At 46.0% G+C, this 26,555-nt stretch overlaps 21 non-coding genes across 21 annotated transcripts; all 21 read left to right on the forward strand.

Moving 5' to 3' along the window:
* The first annotated feature begins 1,151 nt into the window (after positions 1 to 1,151).
* Positions 1,152 to 1,224, forward strand: trnav-aac (transfer RNA valine (anticodon AAC)). Its single transcript has one exon. It is a non-coding gene; the product is annotated as a tRNA-Val (tRNA).
* A 123-nt stretch (positions 1,225 to 1,347) lies between these two features.
* trnav-cac (transfer RNA valine (anticodon CAC)) lies at positions 1,348 to 1,420 on the forward strand. The gene has a single exon. It is a non-coding gene; the product is annotated as a tRNA-Val (tRNA).
* Positions 1,421 to 3,233: 1,813 nt separating this feature from the next.
* trnav-aac (transfer RNA valine (anticodon AAC)) lies at positions 3,234 to 3,306 on the forward strand. The gene has a single exon. It is a non-coding gene; the product is annotated as a tRNA-Val (tRNA).
* Positions 3,307 to 3,429: 123 nt separating this feature from the next.
* On the forward strand, positions 3,430 to 3,502 carry trnav-cac (transfer RNA valine (anticodon CAC)). The gene has a single exon. It is a non-coding gene; the product is annotated as a tRNA-Val (tRNA).
* Positions 3,503 to 8,085: 4,583 nt separating this feature from the next.
* Positions 8,086 to 8,158, forward strand: trnav-aac (transfer RNA valine (anticodon AAC)). The gene has a single exon. It is a non-coding gene; the product is annotated as a tRNA-Val (tRNA).
* A 123-nt stretch (positions 8,159 to 8,281) lies between these two features.
* On the forward strand, positions 8,282 to 8,354 carry trnav-cac (transfer RNA valine (anticodon CAC)). The gene has a single exon. It is a non-coding gene; the product is annotated as a tRNA-Val (tRNA).
* A 2,434-nt stretch (positions 8,355 to 10,788) lies between these two features.
* Positions 10,789 to 10,861, forward strand: trnav-aac (transfer RNA valine (anticodon AAC)). The gene has a single exon. It is a non-coding gene; the product is annotated as a tRNA-Val (tRNA).
* Positions 10,862 to 10,984: 123 nt separating this feature from the next.
* Positions 10,985 to 11,057, forward strand: trnav-cac (transfer RNA valine (anticodon CAC)). The gene has a single exon. It is a non-coding gene; the product is annotated as a tRNA-Val (tRNA).
* Positions 11,058 to 12,869: 1,812 nt separating this feature from the next.
* trnav-aac (transfer RNA valine (anticodon AAC)) lies at positions 12,870 to 12,942 on the forward strand. Its single transcript has one exon. It is a non-coding gene; the product is annotated as a tRNA-Val (tRNA).
* Positions 12,943 to 15,572: 2,630 nt separating this feature from the next.
* On the forward strand, positions 15,573 to 15,645 carry trnav-aac (transfer RNA valine (anticodon AAC)). Its single transcript has one exon. It is a non-coding gene; the product is annotated as a tRNA-Val (tRNA).
* Positions 15,646 to 15,768: 123 nt separating this feature from the next.
* Positions 15,769 to 15,841, forward strand: trnav-cac (transfer RNA valine (anticodon CAC)). Its single transcript has one exon. It is a non-coding gene; the product is annotated as a tRNA-Val (tRNA).
* A 1,812-nt stretch (positions 15,842 to 17,653) lies between these two features.
* trnav-aac (transfer RNA valine (anticodon AAC)) lies at positions 17,654 to 17,726 on the forward strand. Its single transcript has one exon. It is a non-coding gene; the product is annotated as a tRNA-Val (tRNA).
* A 123-nt stretch (positions 17,727 to 17,849) lies between these two features.
* trnav-cac (transfer RNA valine (anticodon CAC)) lies at positions 17,850 to 17,922 on the forward strand. The gene has a single exon. It is a non-coding gene; the product is annotated as a tRNA-Val (tRNA).
* Positions 17,923 to 19,735: 1,813 nt separating this feature from the next.
* On the forward strand, positions 19,736 to 19,808 carry trnav-aac (transfer RNA valine (anticodon AAC)). Its single transcript has one exon. It is a non-coding gene; the product is annotated as a tRNA-Val (tRNA).
* Positions 19,809 to 19,931: 123 nt separating this feature from the next.
* Positions 19,932 to 20,004, forward strand: trnav-cac (transfer RNA valine (anticodon CAC)). The gene has a single exon. It is a non-coding gene; the product is annotated as a tRNA-Val (tRNA).
* A 1,811-nt stretch (positions 20,005 to 21,815) lies between these two features.
* trnav-aac (transfer RNA valine (anticodon AAC)) lies at positions 21,816 to 21,888 on the forward strand. Its single transcript has one exon. It is a non-coding gene; the product is annotated as a tRNA-Val (tRNA).
* A 123-nt stretch (positions 21,889 to 22,011) lies between these two features.
* On the forward strand, positions 22,012 to 22,084 carry trnav-cac (transfer RNA valine (anticodon CAC)). Its single transcript has one exon. It is a non-coding gene; the product is annotated as a tRNA-Val (tRNA).
* A 1,813-nt stretch (positions 22,085 to 23,897) lies between these two features.
* trnav-aac (transfer RNA valine (anticodon AAC)) lies at positions 23,898 to 23,970 on the forward strand. Its single transcript has one exon. It is a non-coding gene; the product is annotated as a tRNA-Val (tRNA).
* Positions 23,971 to 24,093: 123 nt separating this feature from the next.
* trnav-cac (transfer RNA valine (anticodon CAC)) lies at positions 24,094 to 24,166 on the forward strand. The gene has a single exon. It is a non-coding gene; the product is annotated as a tRNA-Val (tRNA).
* A 1,813-nt stretch (positions 24,167 to 25,979) lies between these two features.
* trnav-aac (transfer RNA valine (anticodon AAC)) lies at positions 25,980 to 26,052 on the forward strand. The gene has a single exon. It is a non-coding gene; the product is annotated as a tRNA-Val (tRNA).
* Positions 26,053 to 26,175: 123 nt separating this feature from the next.
* On the forward strand, positions 26,176 to 26,248 carry trnav-cac (transfer RNA valine (anticodon CAC)). The gene has a single exon. It is a non-coding gene; the product is annotated as a tRNA-Val (tRNA).
* The last annotated feature ends 307 nt before the right edge of the window (positions 26,249 to 26,555 follow it).

The following is a 26,555-nucleotide window of genomic DNA, read 5'->3' on the forward strand; positions in this document are numbered from 1 at the left end:
TGAGGAGGAACTCAACGCTTCCAAGGCTTTGCGGCCAAGAGGCATGAATACAGTCACTAAAGGTAAAGTTGATGCAGAAATGAAAGAGCAGATATTGTTTGACCTAAACCTAACCCACAACTGTGACATTCCAAGCCTGCGTGGCTTTCTTCTGAGAAACACCAAAGAAGAGATTTTAGGGAACTCTGCGTAGACTGCCACGCCGAATGAAATCTGTCCTCTTGTGTAAGGGTCTTTTTCCGCCTAGGCCATCAAGTAAGGGCAGGGCCTCAAGGGGCGCCTAAAAGGGGGTACGTGGCAGGCCGTCCTTAGACCCCTGCGCGCCGGCCCTCTCTGTCCCAATAATCACCTGTGTCACCACAAACAGCCCATCTGTCCCTCTCACCGCCTATGTGACCACTAACTATCCCACAACCGTGACATTCCAAGCCTGCTTGGCTTTCTTCTGAGGAACACGAAAAAAGAGATTTGTCTGAGTGGCCCTCTGTTGAGCAGCAGCTCTGCATCACGAAGGCCCTTCTCTACACAGGTGTAGAGATTTCCAGATAAAATGATGCAAGCCGTAGCAGTTTCTAACACATGGCTAACCTTCTTGAAATTCAACACAATGGTCAACGAATCTGCCAATAAACCTGTTCAGGTGGCTCCTCACTTACTCCCGAAGCACCCAGACGTGTTAAACCCTCGGAATTCGACTGACCACAAACAGCCTGTTTTTTTACAATAGGGTAGATTGTACGTGGCAAGTCCACATCTCAGCTTTCTGAAGAGATATCAAGCTAAAACTTGCTTTCCCATGCTAGTCTGGATACGTGCTACCCCTGTGGTGAGTTTCAAGAAGAATGGAGAAACTCTACAATTTAACCAACAAAAATCACCAAGAGACATTTTCGAGTTTCTCCTGTGCTCTTGAAACTTTGGGTTTGTTAGTTTGAGACTAGCACAGGAAGGCAGGTTTCAGCTTGATATCACGCTGCAAGTGTTTAATTCCGAGGTAAGTTAAGGGTAGCGTTTCAGGAAACTCCGCATATACTGCCAGGCCGAATGAACTCTGTCCTCTTGTGTGTGGGACTTACGCAGATTGTCTATTTGCTTTCGGGCACATCACAGTATAAATATTTTCCCAAAAAGCACTATCGTTAGCCTGTGGAGTTTCTGTAGTGTAGTGGTCATCACGTTCGCCTAACACGCGAAAGGTCCTCGGTTCGAAACCGAGCAGAAACAGCTGTCCTCTTTTGAAGAAATGTATAAACACCTTTGAGCCGACAGTTGGCTTCAGAAGGTTTAACGTTTATGCGCATATTGCCGAGCCTGCTCAGAACGATTTCAGACTTCTTTAGGTAGTAGGTTTCCGTAGTGTAGTGGTTATCACGTTTGCCTCACACGCGAAAGGTCCCCAGTTCGAAACTGGGCGGGAACACTGCATCTCTTTTCACAATTGTTTAGGTGGGTTTCTGTTGAGGAGGAACTCAACGCTTCCAAGGCTTTGCGGCCAAGAGGCATGAGTACAGTCACTAAAGGTATAGTTGATGCAGAAATGAAAGAGCAGTCATTGTTTGACCTTAACCTATCCCACAACCGTGACATTCCAAGCCTGCGTGGCTTTCTTCTGAGGAACACGAAAAAAGAGATTTGTCTGAGTGGCCCTCTGTTGAGCAGCAGCTCTGCTTCACGAAGGCCCTTCTCTAAACAGGTGTAGAGATAATTATTAAGCCACACTAGGCAGCAGTAATAGCCACGCAGACAGTGCTCTGTACTTTTGACCTGGTAGTTTCGATGAACAGATGGCCGGTGCACTCAAAGATCCAATATTTCGTACAGCATATAAATATACATATATTAAATGAAACAGGGAAAAAAGCAAAAAAGAAATGGCCACAGAGGATTCCCGCAGATAACTGGAGAATTGCTTGGTTTGCTGCTAAAAATAGAAGGTATTTGCAGACTGAAGAGCGCAACGGAGTCTGTAATTTGATTCGCGCTCCACGATGCTTGCGATGAAAAGATCTGACACCTCTTTGGCTGCAGGCTTCAATAGTGTAGAGGTTATCACGGTCAAAATCGTTCAGGTGGGTTTCTGTTGAGGAGGAACTCAACGCTTCCAAGGCTTTGTGGCCAAGAGGCATGAATACAGTCACTAAAGGTAAAGTTGATGCAGAAATGAAAGAGCAGATATTGTTTGACCTAAACCTAACCCACAACTGTGACATTCCAAGCCTGCGTGGCTTTCTTATGAGAATCACCAAAGAAGAGATTTTAGGGAACTCTGCGTAGACTGCCACGCCGAATGAAATCTGTCCTCTTGTATAAGGGTCTTTTTCCGCCTAGGCCATCAAGTAAGGGCAGGGCCTCAAGGGGCGCCTAAAAGGGGGTACGTGGCAGGCCGTCCTTAGACCCCTGCGCGCCGGCCCTCTCTGTCCCAATAATCACCTGTGTCACCACAAACAGCCCATCTGTCCCTCTCACCGCCTATGTGACCACTAACTATCCCACAACCGTGACATTCCAAGCCTGCTTGGCTTTCTCTTGAGGAACACGAAAAAAGAGATTTGTCTGAGTGGCCCTCTGTTGAGCAGCAGCTCTGCATCACGAAGGCCCTTCTCTACACAGGTGTAGAGATTTCCTGATAAAATGATGCAAGCCGTAGCAGTTTCTAACACATGGCTAACCTTCTTGAAATTCAACACAATGGTCAACGAATCTGCCAATAAACCTGTTCAGGTGGCTCCTCACTTACTCCCGAAGCACCCAGACGTGTTAAACCCTCGGAATTCGACTGACCACAAACAGCCTGTTTTTTTACAATAGGGTAGATTGTACGTGGCAAGTCCAAATCTCAGCTTTCTGAAGAGATATCAAGCTAAAACTTGCTTTCCCATGCTAGTCTGGACACGTGCTACCCCTGTGGTGAGTTTCAAGTAAGATTGGAGAAACTCAACAATATGACCAACAAAAATCACCAAGAGACATTTTCGAGTTTCTCCTGTGCTCTTGAAACTTTGGGTTTGTTAGTTTGAGACTAGCACAGGAAGGCAGGTTTCAGCTTGATATCACACTGCAAGTGTTTAATTCCGAGGTAAGTTAAGGGTAGCCTTTCAGGAAACTCCGCATATTCTGCCAGGCCGAATGAACTCTGTCCTCTTGTGTGTGGGACTTACGCAGATTGTCTATTTGCTTTCGGGCACATCACAGTATAAATATTTTCCCAAAAAGCACTATTGTTAGCCTGTGGAGTTTCTGTAGTGTAGTGGTCATCACGTTCGCCTAACACGCGAAAGGTCCTCGGTTCGAAACCGAGCAGAAACAGCTGTCCTCTTTTGAAGAAATGTATAAACACCTTTGAGCCGACAGTTGGCTTCAGAAGGTTTAACGTTTATGCGCATATTGCCGAGCCTGCTCAGAACGATTTCAGACTTCTTTAGGTAGTGGGTTTCCGTAGTGTAGTGGTTATCACGTTCCCCTCACACCCGAAAGGTCCCCAGTTCGAAACTGGGCGGGAACACTGCATCTCTTTTCACAATTGTTTAGGTGGGTTTCTGTTGAGGAGGAACTCAACGCTTCCAAGGCTTTGCGGCCAAGAGGCATGAGTACAGTCACTAAAGGTATAGTTGATGTAGAAATGAAAGAGCAGTCATTGTTTGACCTTAACCTATCCCACAACCGTGACATTCCAAGCCTGCTTGGCTTTCTTCTGAGGAACACGAAAAAAGAGATTTATCTGAGTGGCCCTCTGTTGAGCAGCAGCTCTGCATCACGAAGGCCCTTCTCTACACAGGTGTAGAGATTTCCTGATAAAATGATGCAAGCCGTAGCAGTTTCTAACACATGGCTAACCTTCTTGAAATTCAACACAATGGTCAACGAATCTGCCAATAAACCTGTTCAGGTGGCTCCTCACTTACTCCCGAAGCACCCAGACGTGTTAAACCCTCGGAATTCGACTGACCACAAACAGCCTGTTTTTTTTACAATAGGGTAGATTGTACGTGGCAAGTCCAAATCTCAGCTTTCTGAAGAGATATCAAGCTAAAACTTGCTTTCCCATGCTAGTCTGGACACGTGCTACCCCTGTGGTGAGTTTCAAGTAAGATTGGAGAAACTCAACAATTTGACCAACAAAAATCACCAAGAGACATTTTCGAGTTTCTCCTGTGCTCGTGAAACTTTGGGTTTGTTAGTTTGAGACTAGCACAGGAAGGCAGGTTTCAGCTTGATATCACACTGCAAGTGTTTAATTCCGAGGTAAGTTAAGGGTAGCGTTTCAGGAAACTCTGCATATATAAACTCTGCCTGGTTTCGATCTGCTAAATAGTGAGGCGTGGCCAAAGCCAGTGAAAGTACTTTAATTAGCTGTTTGTAAAACACTTGTCAGAAGAAACAGTCGAGCAACATAGAAGGACAGCAGCTTGTGAGTGTTTTGTCTTGTTTTCTCATCAGACTAGTGTGTGATCATCATTGCTAGAAAAGTTTTTGGTTTAAATTGTGTGTGTCTTACCCTGGTTAAATACGTGCTGAAAGTGGTGCTTGGTTTTGCGTTTGCCTATCGCGGGACTGCCTGGTTTCGATCTGCTAAATAGTGAGGCGTGTCCAGCTGACTTCAATCACAGGTAATCAGGCTAATACAAAGCACTAGGTTTCACCGCGGCAGCGGTCGCGGCAACCCTCGTGTGATCCCTCCTCGTGTGAAGACCGACGAGTGTAAAGACAATCGACTCTACCTGCGCGACTCCACCGAGCAAGGACACCGACAGAGCACCTGAGTATTGCTTTTCTCTTTATTTACTTTTTGTATAGCCTCTCAAATATATCTTACACTTGTAGTCACTATGTGCTTTCAGATCTCTACTATCACTACTAACACTCGGAGAGCACGCTATGTATGTCGCAGGAAGGCCTGTCTGACAAACCTACGCCATGTCCCTCTGACCTCTACTACTATGCTCTCTATTCCAGTTGGTCTCTGGAACTGCCAGTCTGCAGTTAACAAAGCAGACTTCATTTCTTCTATTGCTACTCATTCCGGTCTCAACCTCATGGCACTGACAGAGACTTGGATCAAACCTGAAGATACTGCCACCCCTGCAGCCCTCTCCACTAATTTCACTTGTTCCCACACTCCTCGCACCACTGGGAGGGGTGGAGGTACGGGTCTCCTTATATCCAAAGAATGGAAATTTGATCTTCAGCCATCACCTACAGGTACTGGTTCATTTGAATCACATGCCATTACTGTAACCCACCCTGTTAAAATCCACTTTGTGGTCATTTATCGTCCCCCAGGTCAACTGGGAAACTTCTTGGAGGAGTTGGATGTGCTGCTATCAAACTTTCCTGAAGATGGTACTCCTCTGGTACTGCTTGGTGACTTCAACATCCACCTAGATAAACCCCAGGCTGCTGACTTCAAAACTCTGCTCACCTCATTTGATCTCAAGCTAGTGTCTACTACAGCAACTCACAAATCAGGCAACCAACTGGACCTCATCTACACGCGCTGTTGCTCTGTGGACACCTCTTCAGTTGCTCCACTGCACACCTCTGATCACTTCCTCATTACTGCTAACCTAGCACTTACTCCTGAAGTGGCACACACTCCAACGCAGGTCACCTTTCGACGGAACCTACGCTCACTCTCTCCATCTCGCCTATCTGCTGTGGTTTCATCCTCTCTTCCACCACTCTCTCAGTTTTCTGCTCTGGACACGAACAGTGCTACGGACACTCTTTGCTCCACTTTAACATCTTGCTTGGACAACTTTTGCCCACTGTTGTCTAGACCAGCACGCACTGCCCCATCTGCCCCCTGGCTGTCTGAGGTTCTCCGTGAACATCGCTCTAAACTCAGAGCTGCAGAGAGGAAATGGCAGAAATCAAAAAACTCTACAGACCTCAGTGTGTATCAATCTCTCCTCTCTTCCTTCTCTGCAAATGTCTTCACAGCTAAAACATCCTACTACCACAACAAAATTAACAGCTGCAGTGATGCTCGGACACTCTTCAAGACTTTCTCTTCTCTTCTTAATCCACCGCCTCCGCCTCCTCCATCGACTCTTACAGCGGACGACTTTGCAGCTTTCTTCACAAATAAGACAAGATCCATCAGTGACCAATTCTCCACACCGCAGACCGAGGACAACGTCACAATGACGGATGCACACACTTTATCCTCCTTCTCCCCACTCTCAGAGATGGACGTCTCCAAAATTCTCCTGTCCAATCATCCTACTACTTGTCCACTTGATCCAATCCCCACTCACCTCCTTCAAGCGATCTCTTCTTCAGTCATACCTTCACTTACTCACATTATCAACTCCTCTCTTCACTCTGGAACATTTCCCTTAGCATTCAAGCAGGCTCGGGTAAGCCCACTGCTCAAGAAACCATCTCTAAATCCAGCGCTTCTTGAAAACTACAGACCGGTATCCCTTCTTCCATTCATTGCAAAGACACTTGAGCGAGCTGTGTTCAACCAGCTTTCTATGTTCCTTGGACAGAACAACCTCCTGGACAGCAACCAATCTGGCTTCAAAAGTGGCCACTCAACTGAGACTGCTCTGCTCTCGGTTACTGAAGCCCTGCGACTAGCAAGAGCAGCTTCAAAATCCTCGGTACTCATCTTGCTGGACCTGTCTGCTGCTTTTGACACTGTTAATCACCAGATTCTCTTGTCCACCCTCAGAAAGATGGGCATCTCTGGAACTGCTCTCCTGTGGGTTAAGTCCTACCTCTCTGACAGATCCTTCAGTGTGTCTTGGAGGGGTGATGTTTCAAAGTCACACCACCTTGCTACTGGGGTTCCTCAAGGCTCAGTACTTGGACCACTTCTCTTCTCCATCTACATGACATCTTTAGGATCTGTCATTCAGAAGCATGGCTTTTCTTATCACTGCTATGCTGATGACACCCAACTCTACTTCTCATTCCAGCCAGATGACCCGACGGTAGCTGCTCGCATTTCAGCCTGTCTGAGTGACATTTCTAGCTGGATGAATGACCATCACCTTCAGCTTAACCTTACAAAGACTGAACTCCTGGTGATTCCAGCTAACCCATTGATTCATCACAACTTCTCTATACAGCTGGGCTCGTCAACCATAACTCCTTCGAGGACAGCCAGAAACCTAGGTGTTGTGATGGATCATCAATTAAGCTTCACTGACCACATTGCTACAACGACCCGGTCCTGCAGGTTTGCCTTATACAACATTAGGAAGATTAGACCCTTCCTGTCAGAGCAAGCAACCCAACTTCTTGTCCAAGCTCTTGTTCTCTCCAGACTGGACTATTGTAATGCTCTCCTGGCGGGCCTTCCTACATGTACTGTCAAGCCTCTGCAAATGATCCAGAATGCAGCAGCGAGGGTTGTCTTCAATGAGCCAAAAAAAGCTCATGTTACTCCTCTCCTCATCAGGTTACACTGGCTACCAGTAGCCGCTCGCATCAAATTCAAGGTACTGATGCTTGCCTACAAGACGACCACTGGCACGGCACCAACTTACCTAAACTCACTGGTTAAATCCTATGTGCCCTCCAGAAGTTTGCGCTCTGCAAGTGAACAACGCCTTGTGGTGCCATCCCAAAGAAATTCAAAATCACTCTCACGGACCTTTTCCTGGACTGTGCCCAGCTGGTGGAATGACCTCCCAATCCCAATTCGTACAGCTGAGTCTTTACTAATTTTCAAGAAACGTCTGAAGACTCATCTTTTTCGCCTGCACTTAACCTACTAACACCAGTACTTTTCCTTTTCTTGTCTTTGTTCATTTAATAAAAAAAAAAAAAAAAAAAAAAAAAAAAAAAAAATCCTGGCTATGCGTTCTATACTAGACTAACTGAGACTTGTCATGGCACTTGTATACTGTTGTTGTTCTCCTGTTGACCTGACTGCTTCTATTGTTCTCATTTGTAAGTCGCTTTGGATAAAAGCGTCTGCTAAATGATTAAATGTAAATGTAAATGTAATATACTGCCAGGCCGAATGAACTCTGTCCTCTTGTGTGTGGGACTTACGCAGATTGTCTATTTGTTTTCGGGCACATCACAGTATAAATATTTTCCCAAAAAGCACTATTGTTAGCCTGTGGAGTTTCTGTAGTGTAGTGGTCATCACGTTCGCCTAACACGCGAAAGGTCCTCGGTTCAAAACCGAGCAGAAACAGCTGTCCTCTTTTGAAGAAATGTATAAACACCTTTGAGCCGACAGTTGGCTTCAGAAGGTTTAACGTTTATGCGCATATTGCCGAGCCTGCCCAGAACTATTTCAGACTTCTTTAGGTAGTGGGTTTCCGTAGTGTAGTGGTTATCACGTTCGCCTCACACGCGAAAGGTCCCCAGTTCGAAACTGGGCGGGAACACTGCATCTCTTTTCACAATTGTTTAGATGAGTTTCTGTTGAGGAGGAACTCAACGCTTCCAAGGCTTTGCGGCCAAGAGGCTTGAGTACAGTCACTAAAGGTATAGTTGATGCAGAAATGAAAGAGCAGTCATTGTTTGACCTTAACCTATCCCACAACCGTGACATTCCAAGCCTGCGTGGCTTTCTTCTGAGGAACACGAAAAAAGAGATTTGTCTGAGTGGCCCTCTGTTGAGCAGCAGCTCTGCATCACGAAGGCCCTTCTCTACACAGGTGTAGAGATAATTATTAAGCCACACTAGGCAGCAGTAATAGCCACGCAGACAGTGCTCTGTACTTTTGACCTGGTAGTTTCGATGAACAGATGGCCGGTGCACTCAAAGATCCAATATTTCGTACAGCATATAAATATACATATATTAAATGAAAGAGGGAAAAAAGCAAAAAAGAAATGGCCACAGAGGATTCCCGCAGATAACTGGAGAATTGCTTGGTTTGCTGCTAAAAATAAAAGGGATTTGCAGACTGAAGAGCGCAACGGAATCTGTAATTTGATTCGCGCTCCACGATGCTTGCGATGAAAAGATCTGACACCTCTTTGGCTGCAGGCTTCAATAGTGTAGAGGTTATCACGGTCAAAATCGTTCAGGTGGGTTTCTGTTGAGGAGGAACTCAACGCTTCCAAGGCTTTGCGGCCAAGAGGCATGAATACAGTCACTAAAGGTAAAGTTGATGCAGAAATGAAAGAGCAGATATTGTTTGACCTAAACCTAACCCACAACTGTGACATTCCAAGCCTGCGTGGCTTTCTTCTGAGGAACACGAAAAAGAGATTTGTCTGAGTGGCCCTCTGTTGAGCAGCAGCTCTGCATCACGAAGGCCCTTCTCTACACAGGTGTAGAGATAATTATTAAGCCACACTAGGCAGCAGTAATAGCCACGCAGACAGTGCTCTGTACTTTTGACCTGGTAGTTTCGATGAACAGATGGCCGGTGCACTCAAAGATCCAATATTTCGTACAGCATATAAATATACATATATTAAATGAAAGAGGGAAAAAAGCAAAAAAGAAATGGCCACAGATGATTCCCGCAGATAACTGGAGAATTGCTTGGTTTGCTGCTAAAAATAGAAGGTATTTGCAGACTGAAGAGCGCAACGGAATCTGTAATTTGATTCGCGCTCCACGATGCTTGCGATGAAAAGATCTGACACCTCTTTGGCTGCAGGCTTCAATAGTGTAGAGGTTATCACGGTCAAAATCATTCAGGTGGGTTTCTGTTGAGGAGGAACTCAACGCTTCCAAGGCTTTGCGGCCAAGAGGCATGAATACAGTCACTAAAGGTAAAGTTGATGCAGAAATGAAAGAGCAGATATTGTTTGACCTAAACCTAACCCACAACTGTGACATTCCAAGCCTGCGTGGCTTTCTTCTGAGAAACACCAAAGAAGAGATTTTAGGGAACTCTGCGTAGACTGCCACGCCGAATGAAATCTGTCCTCTTGTGTAAGGGTCTTTTTCCGCCTAGGCCATCAAGTAAGGGCAGGGCCTCAAGGGGCGCCTAAAAGGGGGTACGTGGCAGGCCGTCCTTAGACCCCTGCGCGCCGGCCCTCTCTGTCCCAATAATCACCTGTGTCACCACAAACAGCCCATCTGTCCCTCTCACCGCCTATGTGACCACTAACTATCCCACAACCGTGACATTCCAAGCCTGCTTGGCTTTCTTCTGAGGAACACGAAAAAAGAGATTTGTCTGAGTGGCCCTCTGTTGAGCAGCAGCTCTGCATCACGAAGGCCCTTCTCTACACAGGTGTAGAGATTTCCAGATAAAATGATGCAAGCCGTAGCAGTTTCTAACACATGGCTAACCTTCTTGAAATTCAACACAATGGTCAACGAATCTGCCAATAAACCTGTTCAGGTGGCTCCTCACTTACTCCCGAAGCACCCAGACGTGTTAAACCCTCGGAATTCGACTGACCACAAACAGCCTGTTTTTTTACAATAGGGTAGATTGTACGTGGCAAGTCCACATCTCAGCTTTCTGAAGAGATATCAAGCTAAAACTTGCTTTCCCATGCTAGTCTGGATACGTGCTACCCCTGTGGTGAGTTTCAAGAAGAATGGAGAAACTCTACAATTTAACCAACAAAAATCACCAAGAGACATTTTCGAGTTTCTCCTGTGCTCTTGAAACTTTGGGTTTGTTAGTTTGAGACTAGCACAGGAAGGCAGGTTTCAGCTTGATATCACGCTGCAAGTGTTTAATTCCGAGGTAAGTTAAGGGTAGCGTTTCAGGAAACTCCGCATATACTGCCAGGCCGAATGAACTCTGTCCTCTTGTGTGTGGGACTTACGCAGATTGTCTATTTGCTTTCGGGCACATCACAGTATAAATATTTTCCCAAAAAGCACTATCGTTAGCCTGTGGAGTTTCTGTAGTGTAGTGGTCATCACGTTCGCCTAACACGCGAAAGGTCCTCGGTTCGAAACCGAGCAGAAACAGCTGTCCTCTTTTGAAGAAATGTATAAACACCTTTGAGCCGACAGTTGGCTTCAGAAGGTTTAACGTTTATGCGCATATTGCCGAGCCTGCTCAGAACGATTTCAGACTTCTTTAGGTAGTAGGTTTCCGTAGTGTAGTGGTTATCACGTTCGCCTCACACGCGAAAGGTCCCCAGTTCGAAACTGGGCGGGAACACTGCATCTCTTTTCACAATTGTTTAGGTGGGTTTCTGTTGAGGAGGAACTCAACGCTTCCAAGGCTTTGCGGCCAAGAGGCATGAGTACAGTCACTAAAGGTATAGTTGATGCAGAAATGAAAGAGCAGTCATTGTTTGACCTTAACCTATCCCACAACCGTGACATTCCAAGCCTGCGTGGCTTTCTTCTGAGGAACACGAAAAAAGAGATTTGTCTGAGTGGCCCTCTGTTGAGCAGCAGCTCTGCTTCACGAAGGCCCTTCTCTAAACAGGTGTAGAGATAATTATTAAGCCACACTAGGCAGCAGTAATAGCCACGCAGACAGTGCTCTGTACTTTTGACCTGGTAGTTTCGATGAACAGATGGCCGGTGCACTCAAAGATCCAATATTTCGTACAGCATATAAATATACATATATTAAATGAAACAGGGAAAAAAGCAAAAAAGAAATGGCCACAGAGGATTCCCGCAGATAACTGGAGAATTGCTTGGTTTGCTGCTAAAAATAGAAGGTATTTGCAGACTGAAGAGCGCAACGGAGTCTGTAATTTGATTCGCGCTCCACGATGCTTGCGATGAAAAGATCTGACACCTCTTTGGCTGCAGGCTTCAATAGTGTAGAGGTTATCACGGTCAAAATCGTTCAGGTGGGTTTCTGTTGAGGAGGAACTCAACGCTTCCAAGGCTTTGTGGCCAAGAGGCATGAATACAGTCACTAAAGGTAAAGTTGATGCAGAAATGAAAGAGCAGATATTGTTTGACCTAAACCTAACCCACAACTGTGACATTCCAAGCCTGCGTGGCTTTCTTCTGAGAATCACCAAAGAAGAGATTTTAGGGAACTCTGCGTAGACTGCCACGCCGAATGAAATCTGTCCTCTTGTATAAGGGTCTTTTTCCGCCTAGGCCATCAAGTAAGGGCAGGGCCTCAAGGGGCGCCTAAAAGGGGGTACGTGGCAGGCCGTCCTTAGACCCCTGCGCGCCGGCCCTCTCTGTCCCAATAATCACCTGTGTCACCACAAACAGCCCATCTGTCCCTCTCACCGCCTATGTGACCACTAACTATCCCACAACCGTGACATTCCAAGCCTGCTTGGCTTTCTCTTGAGGAACACGAAAAAAGAGATTTGTCTGAGTGGCCCTCTGTTGAGCAGCAGCTCTGCATCACGAAGGCCCTTCTCTACACAGGTGTAGAGATTTCCTGATAAAATGATGCAAGCCGTAGCAGTTTCTAACACATGGCTAACCTTCTTGAAATTCAACACAATGGTCAACGAATCTGCCAATAAACCTATTCAGGTGGCTCCTCACTTACTCCCGAAGCACCCAGACGTGTTAAACCCTCGGAATTCGACTGACCACAAACAGCCTGTTTTTTTACAATAGGGTAGATTGTACGTGGCAAGTCCACATCTCAGCTTTCTGAAGAGATATCAAGCTAAAACTTGCTTTCCCATGCTAGTCTGGATACGTGCTACCCCTGTGGTGAGTTTCAAGAAGAATGGAGAAACTCTACAATTTGACCAACAAAAATCACCAAGAGACATTTTCGAGTTTCTCCTGTGCTCTTGAAACTTTGGGTTTGTTAGTTTGAGACTAGCACAGGAAGGCAGGTTTCAGCTTGATATCACGCTGCAAGTGTTTAATTCCGAGGTAAGTTAAGGGTAGCGTTTCAGGAAACTCCGCATATACTGCCAGGCCGAATGAACTCTGTCCTCTTGTGTGTGGGACTTACGCAGATTGTCTATTTGCTTTCGGGCACATCACAGTATAAATATTTTCCCAAAAAGCACTATCGTTAGCCTGTGGAGTTTCTGTAGTGTAGTGGTCATCACGTTCGCCTAACACGCGAAAGGTCCTCGGTTCGAAACCGAGCAGAAACAGCTGTCCTCTTTTGAAGAAATGTATAAACACCTTTGAGCCGACAGTTGGCTTCAGAAGGTTTAACGTTTATGCGCATATTGCCGAGCCTGCCCAGAACGATTTCAGACTTCTTTAGGTAGTGGGTTTCCGTAGTGTAGTGGTTATCACGTTCGCCCCATACGCGAAAGGTCCCCAGTTCGAAAATGGGCGGGAACACTGCATCTCTTTTCACAATTGTTTAGATGAGTTTCTGTTGAGGAGGAACTCACCGCTTCCAAGGCTTTGCGGCCAAGAGGCTTGAGTACAGTCACTAAAGGTATAGTTGATGCAGAAATGAAAGAGCAGTCATTGTTTGACCTTAACCTATCCCACAACCATGACATTCCAAGCCTGCGTGGCTTTCTTCTGAGGAACACGAAAAAAGAGATTTGTCTGAGTGGCCCTCTGTTGAGCAGCAGCTCTGCATCACGAAGGCCCTTCTCTACACAGGTGTAGAGATAATTATTAAGCCACACTAGGCAGCAGTAATAGCCACGCAGACAGTGCTCTGTACTTTTGACCTGGTAGTTTCGATGAACAGATGGCCGGTGCACTCAAAGATCCAATATTTCGTACAGCATATAAATATACATATATTAAATGAAACAGGGAAAAAAGCAAAAAAGAAATGGCCACAGAGGATTCCCGCAGATAACTGGAGAATTGCTTGGTTTGCTGCTAAAAATAGAAGGTATTTGCAGACTGAAGAGCGCAACGGAATCTGTAATTTGATTCGCGCTCCACGATGCTTGCGATGAAAAGATCTGACACCTCTTTGGCTGCAGGCTTCAATAGTGTAGAGGTTATCACGGTCAAAATCGTTCAGGTGGGTTTCTGTTGAGGAGGAACTCAACGCTTCCAAGGCTTTGCGGCCAAGAGGCATGAATACAGTCACTAAAGGTAAAGTTGATGCAGAAATGAAAGAGCAGATATTGTTTGACCTAAACCTAACCCACAACTGTGACATTCCAAGCCTGCGTGGCTTTCTTCTGAGGAACACGAAAAAGAGATTTGTCTGAGTGGCCCTCTGTTGAGCAGCAGCTCTGCATCACGAAGGCCCTTCTCTACACAGGTGTAGAGATAATTATTAAGCCACACTAGGCAGCAGTAATAGCCACGCAGACAGTGCTCTGTACTTTTGACCTGGTAGTTTCGATGAACAGATGGCCGGTGCACTCAAAGATCCAATATTTCGTACAGCATATAAATATACATATATTAAATGAAAGAGGGAAAAAAGCAAAAAAGAAATGGCCACAGATGATTCCCGCAGATAACTGGAGAATTGCTTGGTTTGCTGCTAAAAATAGAAGGTATTTGCAGACTGAAGAGCGCAACGGAATCTGTAATTTGATTCGCGCTCCACGATGCTTGCGATGAAAAGATCTGACACCTCTTTGGCTGCAGGCTTCAATAGTGTAGAGGTTATCACGGTCAAAATCATTCAGGTGGGTTTCTGTTGAGGAGGAACTCAACGCTTCCAAGGCTTTGCGGCCAAGAGGCATGAATACAGTCACTAAAGGTAAAGTTGATGCAGAAATGAAAGAGCAGATATTGTTTGACCTAAACCTAACCCACAACTGTGACATTCCAAGCCTGCGTGGCTTTCTTCTGAGAAACACCAAAGAAGAGATTTTAGGGAACTCTGCGTAGACTGCCACGCCGAATGAAATCTGTCCTCTTGTGTAAGGGTCTTTTTCCGCCTAGGCCATCAAGTAAGGGCAGGGCCTCAAGGGGCGCCTAAAAGGGGGTACGTGGCAGGCCGTCCTTAGACCCCTGCGCGCCGGCCCTCTCTGTCCCAATAATCACCTGTGTCACCACAAACAGCCCATCTGTCCCTCTCACCGCCTATGTGACCACTAACTATCCCACAACCGTGACATTCCAAGCCTGCTTGGCTTTCTTCTGAGGAACACGAAAAAAGAGATTTGTCTGAGTGGCCCTCTGTTGAGCAGCAGCTCTGCATCACGAAGGCCCTTCTCTACACAGGTGTAGAGATTTCCAGATAAAATGATGCAAGCCGTAGCAGTTTCTAACACATGGCTAACCTTCTTGAAATTCAACACAATGGTCAACGAATCTGCCAATAAACCTGTTCAGGTGGCTCCTCACTTACTCCCGAAGCACCCAGACGTGTTAAACCCTCGGAATTCGACTGACCACAAACAGCCTGTTTTTTTACAATAGGGTAGATTGTACGTGGCAAGTCCACATCTCAGCTTTCTGAAGAGATATCAAGCTAAAACTTGCTTTCCCATGCTAGTCTGGATACGTGCTACCCCTGTGGTGAGTTTCAAGAAGAATGGAGAAACTCTACAATTTAACCAACAAAAATCACCAAGAGACATTTTCGAGTTTCTCCTGTGCTCTTGAAACTTTGGGTTTGTTAGTTTGAGACTAGCACAGGAAGGCAGGTTTCAGCTTGATATCACGCTGCAAGTGTTTAATTCCGAGGTAAGTTAAGGGTAGCGTTTCAGGAAACTCCGCATATACTGCCAGGCCGAATGAACTCTGTCCTCTTGTGTGTGGGACTTACGCAGATTGTCTATTTGCTTTCGGGCACATCACAGTATAAATATTTTCCCAAAAAGCACTATCGTTAGCCTGTGGAGTTTCTGTAGTGTAGTGGTCATCACGTTCGCCTAACACGCGAAAGGTCCTCGGTTCGAAACCGAGCAGAAACAGCTGTCCTCTTTTGAAGAAATGTATAAACACCTTTGAGCCGACAGTTGGCTTCAGAAGGTTTAACGTTTATGCGCATATTGCCGAGCCTGCTCAGAACGATTTCAGACTTCTTTAGGTAGTAGGTTTCCGTAGTGTAGTGGTTATCACGTTCGCCTCACACGCGAAAGGTCCCCAGTTCGAAACTGGGCGGGAACACTGCATCTCTTTTCACAATTGTTTAGGTGGGTTTCTGTTGAGGAGGAACTCAACGCTTCCAAGGCTTTGCGGCCAAGAGGCATGAGTACAGTCACTAAAGGTATAGTTGATGCAGAAATGAAAGAGCAGTCATTGTTTGACCTTAACCTATCCCACAACCGTGACATTCCAAGCCTGCGTGGCTTTCTTCTGAGGAACACGAAAAAAGAGATTTGTCTGAGTGGCCCTCTGTTGAGCAGCAGCTCTGCTTCACGAAGGCCCTTCTCTAAACAGGTGTAGAGATAATTATTAAGCCACACTAGGCAGCAGTAATAGCCACGCAGACAGTGCTCTGTACTTTTGACCTGGTAGTTTCGATGAACAGATGGCCGGTGCACTCAAAGATCCAATATTTCGTACAGCATATAAATATACATATATTAAATGAAACAGGGAAAAAAGCAAAAAAGAAATGGCCACAGAGGATTCCCGCAGATAACTGGAGAATTGCTTGGTTTGCTGCTAAAAATAGAAGGTATTTGCAGACTGAAGAGCGCAACGGAGTCTGTAATTTGATTCGCGCTCCACGATGCTTGCGATGAAAAGATCTGACACCTCTTTGGCTGCAGGCTTCAATAGTGTAGAGGTTATCACGGTCAAAATCGTTCAGGTGGGTTTCTGTTGAGGAGGAACTCAACGCTTCCAAGGCTTTGTGGCCAAGAGGCATGAATACAGTCACTAAAGGTAAAGTTGATGCAGAAATGAAAGAGCAGATATTGTTTGACCTAAACCTAACCCACAACTGTGACATTCCAAGCCTGCGTGGCTTTCTTCTGAGAATCACCAAAGAAGAGATTTTAGGGAACTCTGCGTAGACTGCCACGCCGAATGAAATCTGTCCTCTTGTATAAGGGTCTTTTTCCGCCTAGGCCATCAAGTAAGGGCAGGGCCTCAAGGGGCGCCTAAAAGGGGGTACGTGGCAGGCCGTCCTTAGACCCCTGCGCTCCGGCCCTCTCTGTCCCAATAATCACCTGTGTCACCACAAACAGCCCATCTGTCCCTCTCACCGCCTATGTGACCACTAACTATCCCACAACCGTGACATTCCAAGCCTGCTTGGCTTTCTCTTGAGGAACACGAAAAAAGAGATTTGTCTGAGTGGCCCTCTGTTGAGCAGCAGCTCTGCATCACGAAGGCCCTTCTCTACACAGGTGTAGAGATTTCCTGATAAAATGATGCAAGCCGTAGCAGTTTCTAACACATGGCTAACCTTCTTGAAATTCAACACAATGGTCAACGAATCTGCCAATAAACCTGTTCAGGTGGCTCCTCACTTACTCCCGAAGCACCCAGACGTGTTAAACCCTCGGAATTCGACTGACCACAAACAGCCTGTTTTTTTACAATAGGGTAGATTGTACGTGGCAAGTCCACATCTCAGCTTTCTGAAGAGATATCAAGCTAAAACTTGCTTTCCCATGCTAGTCTGGATACGTGCTACCCCTGTGGTGAGTTTCAAGAAGAATGGAGAAACTCTACAATTTGACCAACAAAAATCACCAAGAGACATTTTCGAGTTTCTCCTGTGCTCTTGAAACTTTGGGTTTGTTAGTTTGAGACTAGCACAGGAAGGCAGGTTTCAGCTTGATATCACGCTGCAAGTGTTTAATTCCGAGGTAAGTTAAGGGTAGCGTTTCAGGAAACTCCGCATATACTGCCAGGCCGAATGAACTCTGTCCTCTTGTGTGTGGGACTTACGCAGATTGTCTATTTGCTTTCGGGCACATCACAGTATAAATATTTTCCCAAAAAGCACTATCGTTAGCCTGTGGAGTTTCTGTAGTGTAGAGGTCATCACGTTCGCCTAACACGCGAAAGGTCCTCGGTTCGAAACCGAGCAGAAACAGCTGTCCTCTTTTGAAGAAATGTATAAACACCTTTGAGCCGACAGTTGGCTTCAGAAGGTTTAACGTTTATGCGCATATTGCCGAGCCTGCCCAGAACGATTTCAGACTTCTTTAGGTAGTGGGTTTCCGTAGTGTAGTGGTTATCACGTTCGCCTCACACGCGAAAGGTCCCCAGTTCGAAACTGGGCGGGAACACTGCATCTCTTTTCACAATTGTTTAGATGAGTTTCTGTTGAGGAGGAACTCAACGCTTCCAAGGCTTTGCGGCCAAGAGGCTTGAGTACAGTCACTAAAGGTATAGTTGATGCAGAAATGAAAGAGCAGTCATTGTTTGACCTTAACCTATCCCACAACCGTGACATTCCAAGCCTGCGTGGCTTTCTTCTGAGGAACACGAAAAAAGAGATTTGTCTGAGTGGCCCTCTGTTGAGCAGCAGCTCTGCATCACGAAGGCCCTTCTCTACACAGGTGTAGAGATAATTATTAAGCCACACTAGGCAGCAGTAATAGCCACGCAGACAGTGCTCTGTACTTTTGACCTGGTAGTTTCGATGAACAGATGGCCGGTGCACTCAAAGATCCAATATTTCGTACAGCATATAAATATACATATATTAAATGAAACAGGGAAAAAAGCAAAAAAGAAATGGCCACAGAGGATTCCCGCAGATAACTGGAGAATTGCTTGGTTTGCTGCTAAAAATAGAAGGTATTTGCAGACTGAAGAGCGCAACGGAATCTGTAATTTGATTCGCGCTCCACGATGCTTGCGATGAAAAGATCTGACACCTCTTTGGCTGCAGGCTTCAATAGTGTAGAGGTTATCACGGTCAAAATCGTTCAGGTGGGTTTCTGTTGAGGAGGAACTCAACGCTTCCAAGGCTTTGCGGCCAAGAGGCATGAATACAGTCACTAAAGGTAAAGTTGATGCAGAAATGAAAGAGCAGATATTGTTTGACCTAAACCTAACCCACAACTGTGACATTCCAAGCCTGCGTGGCTTTCTTCTGAGAAACACCAAAGAAGAGATTTTAGGGAACTCTGCGTAGACTGCCACGCCGAATGAAATCTGTCCTCTTGTGTAAGGGTCTTTTTCCGCCTAGGCCATCAAGTAAGGGCAGGGCCTCAAGGGGCGCCTAAAAGGGGGTACGTGGCAGGCCGTCCTTAGACCCCTGCGCGCCGGCCCTCTCTGTCCCAATAATCACCTGTGTCACCACAAACAGCCCATCTGTCCCTCTCACCGCCTATGTGACCACTAACTATCCCACAACCGTGACATTCCAAGCCTGCGTGGCTTTCTTCTGAGGAACACGAAAAAGGAGTTTTGTCTGAGTGGCCCTCTGTTGAGCAGCAGCTCTGCATCACGAAGGCCCTTCTCTACACAGGTGTAGAGATTTCCTGATAAAATGATGCAAGCCGTAGCAGTTTCTAACACATGGCTAACCTTCTTGAAATTCAACACAATGGTCAACGAATCTGCCAATAAACCTGTTCAGGTGGCTCCTCACTTACTCCCGAAGCACCCAGACGTGTTAAACCCTCGGAATTCGACTGACCACAAACAGCCTGTTTTTTTACAATAGGGTAGATTGTACGTGGCAAGTCCACATCTCAGCTTTCTGAAGAGATATCAAGCTAAAACTTGCTTTCCCATGCTAGTCTGGACACGTGCTACCCCTGTGGTGAGTTTCAAGTAAGATTGGAGAAACTCTACAATTTGACCAACAAAAATCACCAAGAGACATTTTCGAGTTTCTCCTGTGCTCTTGAAACTTTGGGTTTGTTAGTTTGAGACTAGCACAGGAAGGCAGGTTTCAGCTTGATATCACACTGCAAGTGTTTAATTCCGAGGTAAGTTAAGGGTAGCGTTTCAGGAAACTCCGCATATACTGCCAGGCCGAATGAACTCTGTCCTCTTGTGTGTGGGACTTACGCAGATTGTCTATTTGTTTTCGGGCACATCACAGTATAAATATTTTCCCAAAAAGCACTATCGTTAGCCTGTGGAGTTTCTGTAGTGTAGTGGTCATCACGTTCGCCTAACACGCGAAAGGTCCTCTGTTCAAAACCGAGCAGAAACAGCTGTCCTATTTTGAAGAAATGTATAAACACCTTTGAGCCGACAGTTGGTTTCAGAAGGTTTAACATTTATGCGCATATTGCCGAGCCTGCCCAGAACGATTTCAGACTTCTTTAGGTAGTGGGTTTCCGTAGTGTAGTGGTTATCACGTTCGCCTCACACGCGAAAGGTCCCCAGTTCGAAACTGGGCGGGAACACTGCATCTCTTTTCACAATTGTTTAGGTGAGTTTCTGTTGAGGAGGAACTCAATGCTTCCAAGGCTTTGCGGCCAAGAGGCTTGAGTACAGTCACTAAAGGTATAGTTGATGCAGAAATGAAAGAGCAGTCATTGTTTGACCTTAACCTATCCCACAACCGTGACATTCCAAGCCTGCGTGGCTTTCTTCTGAGGAACACGAAAAAGAGATTTGTCTGAGTGGCCCTCTGTTGAGCAGCAGCTCTGCATCACGAAGGCCCTTCTCTACACAGGTGTAGAGATAATTATTAAGCCACACTAGGCAGCAGTAATAGCCACGCAGACAGTGCTCTGTACTTTTGACCTGGTAGTTTCGATGAACAGATGGCCGGTGCACTCAAAGATCCAATATTTCGTACAGCATATAAATATACATATATTAAATGAAAGAGGGAAAAAAGCAAAAAAGAAATGGCCACAGATGATTCCCGCAGATAACTGGAGAATTGCTTGGTTTGCTGCTAAAAATAGAAGGTATTTGCAGACTGAAGAGCGCAACGGAATCTGTAATTTGATTCGCGCTCCACGATGCTTGCGATGAAAAGATCTGACACCTCTTTGGCTGCAGGCTTCAATAGTGTAGAGGTTATCACGGTCAAAATCATTCAGGTGGGTTTCTGTTGAGGAGGAACTCAACGCTTCCAAGGCTTTGCGGCCAAGAGGCATGAATACAGTCACTAAAGGTAAAGTTGATGCAGAAATGAAAGAGCAGATATTGTTTGACCTAAACCTAACCCACAACTGTGACATTCCAAGCCTGCGTGGCTTTCTTCTGAGAAACACCAAAGAAGAGATTTTAGGGAACTCTGCGTAGACTGCCACGCCGAATGAAATCTGTCCTCTTGTGTAAGGGTCTTTTTCCGCCTAGGCCATCAAGTAAGGGCAGGGCCTCAAGGGGCGCCTAAAAGGGGGTACGTGGCAGGCCGTCCTTAGACCCCTGCGCGCCGGCCCTCTCTGTCCCAATAATCACCTGTGTCACCACAAACAGCCCATCTGTCCCTCTCACCGCCTATGTGACCACTAACTATCCCACAACCGTGACATTCCAAGCCTGCTTGGCTTTCTTCTGAGGAACACGAAAAAAGAGATTTGTCTGAGTGGCCCTCTGTTGAGCAGCAGCTCTGCATCACGAAGGCCCTTCTCTACACAGGTGTAGAGATTTCCAGATAAAATGATGCAAGCCGTAGCAGTTTCTAACACATGGCTAACCTTCTTGAAATTCAACACAATGGTCAACGAATCTGCCAATAAACCTGTTCAGGTGGCTCCTCACTTACTCCCGAAGCACCCAGACGTGTTAAACCCTCGGAATTCGACTGACCACAAACAGCCTGTTTTTTTACAATAGGGTAGATTGTACGTGGCAAGTCCACATCTCAGCTTTCTGAAGAGATATCAAGCTAAAACTTGCTTTCCCATGCTAGTCTGGATACGTGCTACCCCTGTGGTGAGTTTCAAGAAGAATGGAGAAACTCTACAATTTAACCAACAAAAATCACCAAGAGACATTTTCGAGTTTCTCCTGTGCTCTTGAAACTTTGGGTTTGTTAGTTTGAGACTAGCACAGGAAGGCAGGTTTCAGCTTGATATCACGCTGCAAGTGTTTAATTCCGAGGTAAGTTAAGGGTAGCGTTTCAGGAAACTCCGCATATACTGCCAGGCCGAATGAACTCTGTCCTCTTGTGTGTGGGACTTACGCAGATTGTCTATTTGCTTTCGGGCACATCACAGTATAAATATTTTCCCAAAAAGCACTATCGTTAGCCTGTGGAGTTTCTGTAGTGTAGTGGTCATCACGTTCGCCTAACACGCGAAAGGTCCTCGGTTCGAAACCGAGCAGAAACAGCTGTACTCTTTTGAAGAAATGTATAAACACCTTTGAGCCGACAGTTGGCTTCAGAAGGTTTAACGTTTATGCGCATATTGCCGAGCCTGCTCAGAACGATTTCAGACTTCTTTAGGTAGTAGGTTTCCGTAGTGTAGTGGTTATCACGTTCGCCTCACACGCGAAAGGTCCCCAGTTCGAAACTGGGCGGGAACACTGCATCTCTTTTCACAATTGTTTAGGTGGGTTTCTGTTGAGGAGGAACTCAACGCTTCCAAGGCTTTGCGGCCAAGAGGCATGAGTACAGTCACTAAAGGTATAGTTGATGCAGAAATGAAAGAGCAGTCATTGTTTGACCTTAACCTATCCCACAACCGTGACATTCCAAGCCTGCGTGGCTTTCTTCTGAGGAACACGAAAAAAGAGATTTGTCTGAGTGGCCCTCTGTTGAGCAGCAGCTCTGCTTCACGAAGGCCCTTCTCTAAACAGGTGTAGAGATAATTATTAAGCCACACTAGGCAGCAGTAATAGCCACGCAGACAGTGCTCTGTACTTTTGACCTGGTAGTTTCGATGAACAGATGGCCGGTGCACTCAAAGATCCAATATTTCGTACAGCATATAAATATACATATATTAAATGAAACAGGGAAAAAAGCAAAAAAGAAATGGCCACAGAGGATTCCCGCAGATAACTGGAGAATTGCTTGGTTTGCTGCTAAAAATAGAAGGTATTTGCAGACTGAAGAGCGCAACGGAGTCTGTAATTTGATTCGCGCTCCACGATGCTTGCGATGAAAAGATCTGACACCTCTTTGGCTGCAGGCTTCAATAGTGTAGAGGTTATCACGGTCAAAATCGTTCAGGTGGGTTTCTGTTGAGGAGGAACTCAACGCTTCCAAGGCTTTGTGGCCAAGAGGCATGAATACAGTCACTAAAGGTAAAGTTGATGCAGAAATGAAAGAGCAGATATTGTTTGACCTAAACCTAACCCACAACTGTGACATTCCAAGCCTGCGTGGCTTTCTTCTGAGAATCACCAAAGAAGAGATTTTAGGGAACTCTGCGTAGACTGCCACGCCGAATGAAATCTGTCCTCTTGTATAAGGGTCTTTTTCCGCCTAGGCCATCAAGTAAGGGCAGGGCCTCAAGGGGCGCCTAAAAGGGGGTACGTGGCAGGCCGTCCTTAGACCCCTGCGCGCCGGCCCTCTCTGTCCCAATAATCACCTGTGTCACCACAAACAGCCCATCTGTCCCTCTCACCGCCTATGTGACCACTAACTATCCCACAACCGTGACATTCCAAGCCTGCTTGGCTTTCTCTTGAGGAACACGAAAAAAGAGATTTGTCTGAGTGGCCCTCTGTTGAGCAGCAGCTCTGCATCACGAAGGCCCTTCTCTACACAGGTGTAGAGATTTCCTGATAAAATGATGCAAGCCGTAGCAGTTTCTAACACATGGCTAACCTTCTTGAAATTCAACACAATGGTCAACGAATCTGCCAATAAACCTGTTCAGGTGGCTCCTCACTTACTCCCGAAGCACCCAGACGTGTTAAACCCTCGGAATTCGACTGACCACAAACAGCCTGTTTTTTTACAATAGGGTAGATTGTACGTGGCAAGTCCAAATCTCAGCTTTCTGAAGAGATATCAAGCTAAAACTTGCTTTCCCATGCTAGTCTGGACACGTGCTACCCCTGTGGTGAGTTTCAAGTAAGATTGGAGAAACTCAACAATATGACCAACAAAAATCACCAAGAGACATTTTCGAGTTTCTCCTGTGCTCTTGAAACTTTGGGTTTGTTAGTTTGAGACTAGCACAGGAAGGCAGGTTTCAGCTTGATATCACACTGCAAGTGTTTAATTCAGAGGTAAGTTAAGGGTAGCGTTTCAGGAAACTCCGCATATACTGCCAGGCCGAATGAACTCTGTCCTCTTGTGTGTGGGACTTACGCAGATTGTCTATTTGCTTTCGGGCACATCACAGTATAAATATTTTCCCAAAAAGCACTATTGTTAGCCTGTGGAGTTTCTGTAGTGTAGTGGTCATCACGTTCGCCTAACACGCGAAAGGTCCTCGGTTCAAAACCGAGCAGAAACAGCTGTCCTCTTTTGAAGAAATGTATAAACACCTTTGAGCCGACAGTTGGCTTCAGAATGTTTAACGTTTATGCGCATATTGCCGAGCCTGCTCAGAACGATTTCAGACTTCTTTAGGTAGTGGGTTTCCGTAGTGTAGTGGTTATCACGTTCGCCTCACACGTGAAAGGTCCCCAGTTCGAAACTGGGCGGGAACACTGCATCTCTTTTCACAATTGTTTAGGTGGGTTTCTGTTGAGGAGGAACTCAACGCTTCCTAGGCTTTGCGGCCAAGAGGCATGAGTACAGTCTCTAAAGGTATAGTTGATGCAGAAATGAAAGAGCAGTCATTGTTTGACCTTAACCTATCCCACAACCGTGACATTCCAAGCCTGCGTGGCTTTCTTCTGAGGAACACGAAAAAAGAGATTTGTCTGAGTGGCCCTCTGTTGAGCAGCAGCTCTGCATCACGAAGGCCCTTCTCTACACAGGTGTAGAGATAATTATTAAGCCACACTAGGCAGCAGTAATAGCCACGCAGACAGTGCTCTGTACTTTTGACCTGGTAGTTTCGATGAACAGATGGCCGGTGCACTCAAAGATCCAATATTTTGTACAGCATATAAATATACATATATTAAATGAAAGAGGGAAAAAAGCAAAAAAGAAATGGCCACAGAGGATTCCCGCAGATAATTGGAGAATTGCTTGGTTTGCTGCTAAAAATAGAAGGTATTTGCAGACTGAAGAGCGCAACGGAGTCTGTAATTTGATTCGCGCTCCACGATGCTTGCGATGAAAAGATCTGACACCTCTTTGGCTGCAGGCTTCAATAGTGTAGAGGTTATCACGGTCAAAATCGTTCAGGTGGGTTTCTGTTGAGGAGGAACTCAACGCTTCCAAGGCTTTGCGGCCAAGAGGCATGAATACAGTCACTAAAGGTAAAGTTGATGCAGAAATGAAAGAGCAGATATTGTTTGACCTAAACCTAACCCACAACTTTGACATTCCAAGCCTGCGTGGCTTTCTTCTGAGAAACACCAAAGAAGAGATTTTAGGGAACTCTGCGTAGACTGCCACGCCGAATGAAATCTGTCCTCTTGTGTAAGGGTCTTTTTCCGCCTAGGCCATCAAGTAAGGGCAGGGCCTCAAGGGGCGCCTAAAAGGGGGTACGTGGCAGGCCGTCCTTAGACCCCTGCGCGCCGGCCCTCTCTGTCCCAATAATCACCTGTGTCACCACAAACAGCCCATCTGTCCCTCTCACCGCCTATGTGACCACTAACTATCCCACAACCGTGACATTCCAAGCCTGCTTGGCTTTCTTCTGAGGAACACGAAAAAAGAGATTTGTCTGAGTGGCCCTCTGTTGAGCAGCAGCTCTGCATCACGAAGGCCCTTCTCTACACAGGTGTAGAGATTTCCTGATAAAATGATGCAAGCCGTAGCAGTTTCTAACACATGGCTAACCTTCTTGAAATTCAACACAATGGTCAACGAATCTGCCAATAAACCTGTTCAGGTGGCTCCTCACTTACTCCCGAAGCACCCAGACGTGTTAAACCCTCGGAATTCGACTGACCACAAACAGCCTGTTTTTTTACAATAGGGTAGATTGTACGTGGCAAGTCCAAATCTCAGCTTTCTGAAGAGATATCAAGCTAAAACTTGCTTTCCCATGCTAGTCTGGACACGTGCTACCCCTGTGGTGAGTTTCAAGTAAGATTGGAGAAACTCAACAATATGACCAACAAAAATCACCAAGAGACATTTTCGAGTTTCTCCTGTGCTCTTGAAACTTTGGGTTTGTTAGTTTGAGACTAGCACAGGAAGGCAGGTTTCAGCTTGATATCACACTGCAAGTGTTTAATTCCGAGGTAAGTTAAGGGTAGCCTTTCAGGAAACTCCGCATATTCTGCCAGGCCGAATGAACTCTGTCCTCTTGTGTGTGGGACTTACGCAGATTGTCTATTTGCTTTCGGGCACATCACAGTATAAATATTTTCCCAAAAAGCACTATTGTTAGCCTGTGGAGTTTCTGTAGTGTAGTGGTCATCACGTTCGCCTAACACGCGAAAGGTCCTCGGTTCGAAACCGAGCAGAAACAGCTGTCCTCTTTTGAAGAAATGTATAAACACCTTTGAGCCGACAGTTGGCTTCAGAAGGTTTAACGTTTATGCGCATATTGCCGAGCCTGCTCAGAACGATTTCAGACTTCTTTAGGTAGTGGGTTTCCGTAGTGTAGTGGTTATCACGTTCGCCTCACACCCGAAAGGTCCCCAGTTCGAAACTGGGCGGGAACACTGCATCTCTTTTCACAATTGTTTAGGTGGGTTTCTGTTGAGGAGGAACTCAACGCTTCCAAGGCTTTGCGGCCAAGAGGCATGAGTACAGTCACTAAAGGTATAGTTGATGTAGAAATGAAAGAGCAGTCATTGTTTGACCTTAACCTATCCCACAACCGTGACATTCCAAGCCTGCTTGGCTTTCTTCTGAGGAACACGAAAAAAGAGATTTATCTGAGTGGCCCTCTGTTGAGCAGCAGCTCTGCATCACGAAGGCCCTTCTCTACACAGGTGTAGAGATTTCCTGATAAAATGATGCAAGCCG

This window comes from Carassius gibelio, chromosome B20 (genome assembly GCF_023724105.1).
Source record: "Carassius gibelio isolate Cgi1373 ecotype wild population from Czech Republic chromosome B20, carGib1.2-hapl.c, whole genome shotgun sequence".
In the NCBI taxonomy this organism is placed as follows: domain Eukaryota; kingdom Metazoa; phylum Chordata; class Actinopteri; order Cypriniformes; family Cyprinidae; genus Carassius; species Carassius gibelio.